The sequence below is a fragment of the Lepisosteus oculatus genome, chromosome 14 (genome assembly GCF_040954835.1).
Source record: "Lepisosteus oculatus isolate fLepOcu1 chromosome 14, fLepOcu1.hap2, whole genome shotgun sequence".
NCBI classification, from domain to species: Eukaryota; Metazoa; Chordata; class Actinopteri; order Semionotiformes; family Lepisosteidae; genus Lepisosteus; species Lepisosteus oculatus.
This window is the reverse complement of record NC_090709.1, coordinates 29,883,247-29,895,640: the sequence shown is the minus strand read 5'-3', so window position 1 is coordinate 29,895,640 and position 12,394 is coordinate 29,883,247. Positions and strand designations below refer to the sequence as shown.

Genomic DNA, 12,394 nt, shown 5'->3' with positions numbered 1-12,394 from the left:
TGGTCAACTGGTCACTACTGTAGACACGACCATCGGCCCATCGGCTACTAATAATCAATATACAGTGTACTGACCAAAGTGTCACTACTTGTGTTTATTACATAAAAAGATAATTCCACACTCACGTGTGTTATAAAACATTTATAAAACATGTTTGGAGACTGACATACAGTAAAGAAAGTAATACTGAAGGGCTGGAGGTCCTGGAAAGGGTTAATAGAAGCTTCTTGCTTCTGACCTGGAACAGAGTCCACAGCTGACAGATCAGTGAGTCTTGAGCCCAGTTCACAGAGAGGAGAACCAGGAGCTCTTCTGTCTCTATGTGGCTGTGAGGAAGGAGAAAATGGGAAAATGTGACCTGAGTCCAGGCTGTTCTGTCTGATATTATTCATGTAACAGCACTGATTGTCTGAATGTCCTTTGGTTCTGGATTGACGGATAAAAAGAAGTATGGAGCTTCTGTCCGATTGTCTCTGAGCTGTGAATCTGAGAACTGAGAAGAGAATAATGATTTTTTATTCTGCCTCTGATAATTTTTCTCTTTGCCAAGTGGTGTTACATCCCCTTCAGAAACTCTGCACAGACTGTCAGAGTGAGAGAAAAGTAGAGAGATGGACAGATAAGAGCACACGCGGCGAGAGATACATACGTCTTGATTTACTTTGAACCAAGTGTTCATTTCCTTTGTGGAACAAGTTGTTTCTGAACTTCAAGAAATTCATACAACTTCTGAAAGATAAAATATAAGTCTTGCTAATCAGGACAGAAGAAATACCGCAAGAAAATGTCAGTGATTTTTCTCCTTTCAACGAAAAGTGGAGAAAAACAACGGCAGTGCATCTCCGTCAGCTTGATTTAGCTTAATACAAGTATTCACTTCCTTTTCTAAGGATTACAGACTGCGAAAGATGAAATAAAGTTATTGGTTATTCATGGTCAGTGCAGAAGAAATACTGCCGGCTGGCAGGAAAATGTCAGTATTTTATAATTCTTTAACTACAAACGTGTGAATGGCAAAAAGCAACGGGAGTGTGTCTCTGTGGAGCTGGTAAATGAAGGGCTGGTGGTTCAAACCCACTAAGGGATGAGCTTCAGACTGTTCCGCTGTAACCATAATCTCTGCTAAAGCTTGATGGGATTTCTTCGCAAGCCCTCTTGAAATTTGCAGGAAATATCTATTTTACTCGTGTGGAACTACAAGTAAACAATTAAGTACCTGTCAATGTCCAAGAAAACCATTTTCACGTGTGGAATTTTATCTTCAACTGGCTGTCAGGAGAATTCATTTATACACCCGTTGTATCCTAAAATATTTTAAAATTAGAACACAGATTTGTTGGAGAACTTGATAATCCTTGACAATCATTATTAAATGAGCATTATACAAATGTGCGTTGATATTTTGTATATGTACCTTAATTATAATAAAATTAAACATAATTGCTTTGAAATGGATGTTCATTTGAAGGATTTGAGGAAACTATCAAGGATCTCAGAACAACCAAAGATACATTTGGGCATCTGCTATTGGTAAAGATTAAAGAGTACTGTAAGTGTGAAGCTTGCACACACACGAGATAAAAATCAGTTTTAATGTACTTCATTAAACTGATGGTGTGCTTATCAATCGTGCATAAAATGTACATAGCTCAGGATGGTTTCGATCAGTCAATCTCTGTGTTACAGGCCCAGCACAGGTCCGCTGCGCCACTCTGCTAACAGATGTCTTAGGGTGATACAACACAACTACTCTATCTTTGTTTTCTAAAAGTGCGCCCGAGATGAAAAGTTTCAATGGTAAACGCAGACGTCACTTTGAGCACTTGGTCTTTTATAGTACAAATCATCACACGCTGCTCTACATGGGCATGTCTTCAAGACCATTGTGAACCAAACCTTCTGCCATACTGAATCTTTCGTCGTTAATTCCCAAATCTTCAATGAGAGTCAGTGAAACGAAAACCAAGCCCATGTACACAGTTGCGTCCTAGCGTGAAAGAAAAATGATGTAAACATTTGAGAAATAACGAGAGTAGTCTGAACATCTCCAGCCTGTCAACTGCTCTACAAAGAGATCACTCCCTCTACACCCACTTTATAACTCTGAAAATGATTCAGGAAGCACAGCAAAGTTCTAAAACCAGCGAATGCATCTGCATACATAAAATGTCAATTTTTCAAAAGTAAAATCTTCAGCTTTGAAAGATTGTCATCTATATATTTTCGTTTTTCTCTTTTTTACATAACACGCTTTCAAGAAACAAACTGTCTGTGTATCTAGCTTTGTTAAATTAAAATCGGCACATCCCAGTGGGCAAAAGATGTAGAATATACGACTATTAAACGCATACCTTAGACGTGTAAATTTGCTCCGTAACTGGTCTAGAATTAAATTCTAATATACGTATATTGTTATACGTCAATTAGACATCTATGATTATATGTTTATTATACATAAATGGTTGGAGTTCTATTATACGGATACATTTAGAGGACTATTATACATATATAGTTAAAGGGCTATTATACATCAAAGAAAGATTTTTATAGGTGTAGAAACTAGTAAATAAAGCCAATGATTTGTTTTAGAAATGTATTCTTAAAATATACAATTATTCACACCTGAACAATATGTAGTTCAAATTATACATTATATACAATATTGTAATCAATATTTACAATTTTTGTGTACTTTAATCAAAGAGATAAAAAAGCGAATCTGTTTCATTCAGACATCGATCAAAAGCTCAATAAACGACGAAGTAGAGGTTCCTGTTCCGAATTCAGCCCACGTCTGATTGTCTTGTTTTGGCCAAGATCTGATCTTTGAATTAAGGGACTACGCTGTCTGCTTTGTAATTCAAAAATACATACAATGTCAAGTTTTTTGTAGATATAAAGGTGTTCTCTGTTTTCAAAGGATAGGTACTTAATTGGCATAATGATTTGGTATTGATTTTGTATCGTTGTATTATAAAGTTTGTGCTTTCTGTTTTTTTATCGTATTGTGAACTTATTTTTTAAACAAATGCTTACAAAGGCAAACACGGCACACATCTGTTTATACCAGTGGTGAATTGTACATTTTTATTAAGTACAAGCTACTGTGCACATCTGGGAGTATAACAGGTTCGATATAAAGTGGCAAAAATATAAAAGGGGAAAATACCCCAGACTGCGTGTAAAGCCCTCGTTGTGACTGTTTTAGATTAAAATGGCGTACTGTGCACGAAATGTTGCAGAAACACAATCTGATATTTTGATAATTATTATTTTAATAATTTGATCAAATTGAGGCCCAGGATCCAAATATTCAGTTCTGATTTTTTTAAGTGATATCTTTCCTTCCTGTCGTGGAAGTCACACGATGTGAGCAATTGTTTTTTTTACGTTGCGATCCAAAGAGCCTCAGACGCACTGTAACCAAACCAGGATGGATTCTGCTCGGAGCCGGACTGAGCTCATTCTCACTCCCTGTGCTAAAAACAGAATTAGCTCTTCCCCGAACATCGTTTACAGCTGCTGGATGGTACTCTGCGTCTTACTGCTCCGGCAATTACTTTGACGAAAGACAGATCACTTGTGCGCTTTAAACTTTCTCGCAGCTACGGGCGAGACTGACGCTCGCTATATGAAGGCACCCGCTGGTACACCTTCTCTAACTTCCACAATCGCGACAGACTTAGCTTTTAAAAAAAAAGTAGATATAGCCCTGAAAAAAGCATTAGCTTTATCAGTTTTTACATTAATCTATTTTGAATCAAAGTTTGATATTTTTTTATTTTTTATTGCATTTTACATTATAATAATCATTATTGCTTACACTTATATAGCGCTGTTCTGGATACTCCACTCAATGCGATTTACAGGTAATGGGGATTCCCCTCCACCACCACCATTCTCCTGAATGATCACAGAGAGTCAGAACCTCGGTTTTACGTCTCAGCCGAAGGATTTTTAGCGCGACACACAAACCCTTTGTCTTTTTTAGAGTGATTTTTTAACAGACATAAATGTAGAAATTGTGTTTTTTTTAGTACTGCAATAGCAGGGTCAGTGGCGTAATGTATAACGTGTCAGGCCTCGCGTCAGAAAATTATAGGTTGGCCTGCCGTCTGGCTTGTTGCGTTTATACCACTTACATTCTTTTATATAAATGAACTCCACCTGAAAGCTATAGAAAACACTTTGGGTAAGTTGTCTTCAGCCTCATGCGAATTTCGACAACTTACCCAAAACACTGTACTGTCTGGAGATCAGCTCCAGCTCTGAACTCAATTGCAATGAAAAACCATGCGTAACAAAACTGGAGAACAGCTGAACTTGTGCTCAGGTCGGTGATGAGGGTTCAGAACTGTCCTTGTTGTAATTAGCACGAACTGCACAGGCTCTGAATCAGACCATGTCAATTAGTCTGATCAGTGTAGGACACGTTAATGTAGAATTATTAATAGGTTTATTAGTTAGTTAGTTCAGGTTTACCCACCTGAACTAATGTAGAATTATTACTTGGTCTGTCTCTTGTTTGTACATAAATGAATGTCTCTGACAACTTAATGTTAGTTTTACGATGTAGGTCAGGCGTTGACATATGCACAAGTATATGAAATGTCTCACTCCTGATTCAACTCATGTTCTATAGGAGATTGGCGATTCCTCCTGTTTCTCGTACAACCATATCAGAACAGAAGCCCGTGTCACCCAGCTGTGATTCAAGATCGACTTGCATCTTTATCCCTTTTTTGTTCGTGATCATTATTTTCTTTAGTTATGATCAATATTGAACTTTTTCGAAATTAAATGACAATAATCAAACATGCAGGCAGATTTTTGAAAAGTATTCGGAATTGACAGGGTGCCCCTTTGGAACAGTCGTCAGAAAATGTGAGAAAATGAAAGTTATGTAATCTCTCCCACAAAGCATTGAAGATTGGAATCTGAGTGTAAAAAAGCTACCCGTCTCCCAATGATAGGCAGGGATACACACCATGACTCGAATAGACTCAGCGAACTTTAACACCTATGATATTACGAGTGCTTTGCACGTGTCGAATTTCAAGAAGGAACTACTACAACAGTTGTGGACATAATTCAATACCACCGGCAAAGTCCAATGCCGGTAACTTCTGAGAAAATAATGTTCACTCATGGAATTTGGTCTTTGAATGGCTGGTGTGAAAATTCATTTATACTCCTGTTGCACCCTCAGCTGAAACATGTTAAAATAACAACGCAGATTTGTTGGAGAACCTGACAAGAATTATTGGGTTAGCACTGTATGTATTCTTGTATATTTACTTTAATTTTAATATAAATGTAAACATGCATGCTGTATAATCTATTGTAATTTTAAAATGTTAGCTGAGGATGCGAGGGGGGCTATTATACCTTGTGAAACACGCAAGGAACTGTAAAAAAGGCTGGTATTTGAATAAAATTGGCGATCACAAGAAAACCACAATTTATGTGGTATTATCATCAATATCCTTCAAAATCTACGTTCAAATGAAAGATTTGAAGAAACTATGAAAAAAGCAATAGTAGTAGCAGAGGATTTTGATTTTTGCTCTTCAAGTCAGTAGATCACCGTAGAGTTGCTGTCACGCCCTCTGCAGCCAGGGGGCGCTCCTTCTCTGTCCTGTCCCTAGTTTCCGGTCTGCTGTCCTTCCTGTCCCTCTCTTTCCCTTGGGCTATATATTTCCGGGTCTTGCACTCTGTCCTCACTCAGCATTGATGTTCGGATGTCCTGAGACCCACCTAGCACCAGGGCGCCCCACGTCCGCTCCCTGAGGGCATAGGTTTCTATACGGCAATCCTGAACTCTTTGCACTATGAGCCCGGGCCTTTTTCCCGTCTCGCCGCTACGCATATGGGTCTTTTTCCGCTCTCCTGCTCCCCACGGTTAGTCCTTTTGGACGTCCGTGACAGTTGCACCCCTACAAACAGCACAAAGGATGAAACCCACCTCCTTCGTTATTGCTATGTTTGGGCCGGTGAAAGTAGCGTTTGTGCTATTGAAAGCATCTCGGAAGATGAAGGTGCAGTCACTTCCACATGATATCATTAGATCCGACGACAAGAGCTGAAGACCCCCAGTCCAAGTCAGCAATGTGAGGAAGATGGATATGGAGGAAGGTACAGTATTGTAGCCGAGCAGTCTAAGGCACTGGAGTTTGGGCTCCAGTCTCTCTGGGGGCGTGGGTTTGAATCCCACTGCTGCCAAATGTTAATGTTTTAAGACCTGCAATACGATCAGTAAAAACGCTTTTTGTTAGGCTGCGGGACGTGTTTAGAGATAGACTTTCTAAAAGACAGGCTTGACATCAAGGCAGAAAAAATATTTTGTTTTCTCAACAGAAATTCTCTTTGGCACGTTCAGCTTTATGTAGGGAACAACATCTGCCGAGATCACTTTTGAGGCAGTGCACATGATAGTGTACCGGCAAGTACATTTAATATTGGCTGTGGTGGTGAGCTGCTTTTGTCTGTCTTCACGCCAAATCGTTGGCAGGGGTAAAGCTTATTAAATCTTTGAACATAGCGCTCCATTAGAAGTACTTTGTTCATGATCAAAAGAGATCAGAGGATTAACTTCATGAATTCACATAGCATACCTTACAGGAAAGATTTAAAAGGGGAATTGATTGTGCTTCCTGATGTTGTTCCTGTGGTTTCTTTGGATACAAAGGTGAATGTTCTTTGACGTTCTGCTAGAGTATCCACTGGGTGGGTTTTATCAATTAGCTCGGATAGGTCATCAGTGCTCCGTCTCCGGAAAATAATCAGGACTGTTTTTTCCTGTGCTGTCTTTTAAAACATATAAGATCACGAGTTTACAGATTTCTCCAAATAACAACTATACATTTTAACCCAGCGGTTAGCATTCCTTCAATCCAATAGTTTTACTCTGGGTTAAAAGCAGCGCAATATACAGAGAGATGATATTCAAATATTTCAACGTTCTGTTGGATTACCTGTATGGAGATATCGCTCAGAATTCCTAATATGATTTTGAGTTCAGTTTTGCTTTACTACTTTCAGAGTCTTTTATTGACCTTGCTGAAGCAGAGAAGTGACATAATCACAAATGTGACCTTCCTGTGCTGCTGTTTCTGGTTAATAATGATTACTGCGAGGAAAAAAAAAACAGCTCCTTGCAACCAATGCACTCACTTGTTGAGTGGGTATTTTCCGATCTGCTCTTCCTCAACTACAAAGTTAGTTGTCGAGCAAGGACATCTGAGAAGGAGTCTGAATCCGTCAAGAACACAGGAATTCTAATATCGCACTGCCATCTTGTGTCCAGAGGTCTGCTTTTTCCTTATTGGATTTTTTGGTGTTTAAGAACACGCTTCCTACCTCGAATGCTAGTTTCAAAAGATGTTACCGGATGACAGATTATCTTGAAAAGATTTGGGGATGCACTGGCCGTAATCAAACCCAGCTCAATTATTTGGAAGGCCCCTGTTCCACCAACACACTTCTAAGAAGCACCTGCACATTTTCGCAAACCTCTCTCTCACCTACAAACTTATGAAGACACAGACATCCAATGAAAACTAATTTGATTCACTCAAGGCTCGACTCTTTTGTTGTGATGTCGTTTTAATTAATGTTAGCTATGATAAGGTGTCATTTCTGTCTCTTAAAGTTTAAGAGTCTGCTCCTTTCTTCCTGGTATAGAAATAACATGTTCCATCTTACTTTACAAACATCACTAAAAATACATTATTCAGCTCTAACGCCTGTGTGCATCGACAAGGCATCTCAAAAGGACATTAAATAAGAACACGATCCTTCCTGTTACCATTACTGTGGTTGGAGCGTTGTTTCACCCCTTTAGGTTCGTCTACAATATTTACAGAGCTTTATCACTGGAGTTGTACGGAAAATGTGTGTGTGATGTAGCTCAGTGGTAGAGTGCATGCTTTGCATGTATGAGGTCCCAGGTTTGATCCCTGGCATCTCTAAGTGCTTTATATTACTGTGCTCACATCGAAATCTGCTGAGTGAGAACTCTTTGCTCATGTTCATAGAGATCCAGGTTTACACAATTAAGTTCAGTCACACACGAAGTGCTACAGTGTTGCTCTGCTGTTTTAAATGTACCTCCAAAGCATTTAGTTCTGTTAACTACAACAAATGATTTGAACTAATTGAAGAAGACACCTGTTGAATCTCACCCGGGATTTCTTGAAGGACTAAAGGACTAAACAACAACTTTTGATGATTACAAGATATTACAAGAGAAACACAACCATCCGCACAGAGGCTTGGATCCTGAATGCTTAAGTTAAAAGACAAAGCGAAGGATATGACCTGTAAACTCTCTTCATGTTTTTTAGTTTATTAAATAAAATAATGTTTACTTTCTTAATAATTTCTTATTGTTGATAGGTGATTTATTGAATTTTAACAAAATCACAATTTACACAAATTACAAACATTTTGGGTTAAACTGTTATTCACATACTCTAACAAAGATAAACGTTAGTGTCTTCCGGTGTGTGAGCCCATTTCTAATAAGAATAAAAAATAAGTTATATAAATTGAATTGTTCTACTTTTTATACTTACATTGTCTTATTAATATTTCAGTTAAATATTTTCTTCTGTAGTAATACTAGTCTCGATTTACAATTTTTGGACATGGTGCATCTTAAATAATTTTGTTATTAGTTTCGGTTTTGGAAAATCACACCCAGAAGCTACCAAGACTGGTAATCTTCACAAGATGTGTAATGCAATAGGAGCCTTCTGGGTGAAAAACAAAAAGTATTTCTTGGTATGAATCCTAGCTCATTTATAGGCGGTGTTCCAGGACTTCTCGCTTCAGAAATCCTGTCAAAGCATCGTACGTTTCTACCCCATCAATATCAGCAGTGTTATCACTACCAAACGCTAAGAATAGATCCTGGCAATACTTCATGAGATCTTCTTTGGAAAATTGTTTATTTTATTTTTAAAAAATATTTTCAATACCATCCAAAAAGTCAAAAGTTTCAATTGCATGCAACTGATGAGATCTCTCTTCGATGGAAGTTATAAGTACATCCAAAAAACGTTTCTTGTGGATCCAGAAGAGGATCATTATGAGGCTCAAAACATGCCTGTCTCTTCTTTTTTTGAGGACAAATTGATTATTGAGGTGTAATCATTGGTTCAAAACCCAAATCATCTGCTATTGCTGTTGTTTCTTTGATAGTTTCTTCAAATCCTTCAATTGATCTTCGATATCGAGGGATAATATCATACAAGTTGTGGTTTTCTTTTAATCACCAATTTTATTAAAATTTCACCTTCTTTTACAGATGTCTTGCATCTATCACAAGATATAACAGTCCCCTTGCGTCCTCAGGTAAAATGTTTTAAAAAGTACAACAAAAGTACAATATACTGAACAGCATTTATGCTTACATGTATATTAAAATGAAGGTACATATACCAAGATATTAAAATACAATTGTACAGATTTGTGAAGTTTTCCACCAAATCTGCACTGTAATTTTGAAGTATTATAGCTGAGAATGCAAGGTGAGTATGAAGATCAAATTCAATGAGTGAAATGATTTTCTTGGAAGTTGCCGATGTTGGTCATTATTGATCATTCCAGGTGATATTGACTTAGGTCCTCAAATGTTTACTTGTTGTAGCTTGAAATGTGCAAAACACTCACATTTCTTTCAAATATGAAGATGTTTTACTGTATCTAGTGCTCTGTACTGGTCAATCTGGGTGCTATAAAATACCTATGGTTTGAGGTGCAGTATAAAGTGAATATTGGGGTGTCTCCAGTGCTGTGGGATGCTGCATTTTAAATTGAGCAGCTCCTGAAGGCAGGACAAGGAGTCTTAGATAGATATTCAATTTCTTCTCATGGGATCAATAAAGTATCTATCTATCTTAACCTTTTGATTTGAAGGGAATGTAAATAACAGCCAGGTTGTCTCTTTGGTAGTGTTGTATCTGGCTCTGTCAACAGTGCCTTTTGCTCCTTGTGTGGATTAAGTCATACTTATGAATTGATCACAAACATTTAGGCATTCTCTCCTTCTGGGGTTGATTTTATCATTGTGAGTGGCCAAAGGTTCCTTATATATTTAATTAAAAGTCTTTAATTGTACAAAATTAAGAAATTACAAATGAATGACAAAATGGTTTTAAAAAGTTTATTTTTAAAAAGGAAACGTTAAGAAAATGTCTATACATTTCTGCACATCAGAAATCTTACATTCAGAATTCTATATCAATTAATAGTTTTATTTCAGGAACATATTGTACAAGAAAAAAGACTGAGTGGAATAGGGAACTTTAAGGTCTCCCTGTTTTAAAACACAAACTGCAGGTCCTGTAGACAAAGTCAATGAGGACAGTGACTCACTGGTCAGAGCTCTCAGGTGACAGAGAGTGTCAGTGTGGAAGCAATGGAGTGAAGTGGACTCAGGTCACAGACAGTCTCAGTGCTCAGAACTGTTGTAAGACTGTGTGACTCTGTTGGTGAAGCTCTTTTGTGTCTAGACCTGCTGGAGGAGGTTCTCCCAGACAGCTCTGTCAGTCTCACAGCGCCCATCCTCTCCCTGAGAGTCATCCCCAACATCATCGTAGTCAGTCCTATCAGGGGCAGGGGCTCCTTCTTCAGAGGGCAGTGTGGGCATGACCCTGTCCACTCCAGGGACAGGCTGGAGGACACCTGACAGAGAGACAGACTTGTCATGATTTGTCAAATGAGCCAGTTATTGAAATAATATTGTTACATATTAGGATTATGAAAATTGTGAATATCAAAAATGACTGAGTACATACATTAAAAAATAAATTAATCATAACCCCCAACTTTTAAAGATTTTGCCAACAATATACCCAAGCATTTGGTATAGTTAAAGGCACATAAGAGATTTGTTCTTTGGAACAGCTTTATTGAAAAAAGTACAATTAGTTAAATATTTGTTATTAACAACACTACACACACGAAATTACACACAACATAAATATACAGCACCCAATTACAAATTTGCTAACAAGGTGTTTTAGACACCTACATCCTAACCACCCAGAAAATCCTCAAACTGCTACCAAGTATTCAGCTTTTACAGAACACCTATATAAAAGAAAGAGAAACCAAACCTTCTAAACCTAAGACATTACAACCTACAGTAAAATCTCTATTTGTGAACCCAATTGTTACAACATGAATGGGAACCTATCTCCCTGTTCTAAAGATGCTCCCACTAGCCAGGAGAGGCACTCTTTAACTAAGGGATTCTCTAAAAAAGAAATAAAAGTTTCTAAAAACAACAGAAAGGCAAGCTCTCTTTATGAGGGTCAAAGACTAAACTCCAGTCTGATCTTTCCAGTTGATCTGAACAAGTAGTAGAAGCAAGAAGTAGCTCTCGCCTTCTATCGTTCCTGGACAGTTGATTGACAATCATTTACCCAGAACTTTATGGTTGCTTTGATCTCTGAATCTCACACCTCAGCATCTCAGCAAACATCTCCTTGCTTTGCAGCCCCTAGCCATGTACTGTAATTGGAATTGGAATTGATGACATTACCCAGGTGTACCTAGATTTTTTAAAACACTTACATAGTCACAATAGTGTAGTGAATGGGGATTTTAATTTTCTGTAACAATCAGAAATTATAGCAGTATATTTTGAGAGTACTTGTAGACTTTTAGGAACTAATCAAACATAATAATATATAGTCTCACACATGTATTCTAACCAGACAATATACAATTTATTGATATAATCATAATTTGCATAACAAACAATAAGCATAATAGAACATACTGTATCTGAGAAGTACTTTGCTTTGATATCAATGGCTATTAGTGGGCTAACAGTTATAGTATACAGAATAGATGTTACAATATTGTACTCAAAAGCGTTTAATAGTTTTTTTTAATTAAATTGTATCTTTTTGGAAGAATTGATGATTCAGTGTAGAATTCACTTATACTTATGAAGTATCAATGCTCTAAAACCACAGTGAGGAAGACCTAGTAATTTCTGAGCCTAGTAATTCTCTCTGCAGTCAGAGAACAGAATTCCTGGTCTTGGGGAATCTAAAGCTTTGTTCTGCCCAGACCTCATTCCCTCATCATTAATCAGCTGCTGATCAATTTAAATCAATTTAAACCTGATTGGCTAGGTGTGTCAGTAGGTGGGTTTCAGTGACACTGTGATCTTTGTGATCTAACTTTGTACAATTCAGGTCACTCAGCCTTTATTGGCTGTTATTGATCCTTGTAGGACATGATAGAGTGAAGCTACCGCTACTGCAAAATGCCTGATTCCCCCCTGTCTTGGATGACAGTGCAACAGAGATGGATTACTGGAGGTTATCTTTCCCATCCCTGAACTACCTAACCCACACCGAGCCCCCTGGCTGTA

General features: G+C 37.8%; 1 non-coding gene across 1 annotated transcript; it reads left to right on the top strand.

Moving 5' to 3' along the window:
• The first annotated feature begins 7,898 nt into the window (after positions 1-7,898).
• trnaa-ugc (transfer RNA alanine (anticodon UGC)) lies at positions 7,899-7,971 on the top strand. The gene has a single exon. It is a non-coding gene; the product is annotated as a tRNA-Ala (tRNA).
• Positions 7,972-12,394: the final 4,423 nt, after the last annotated feature.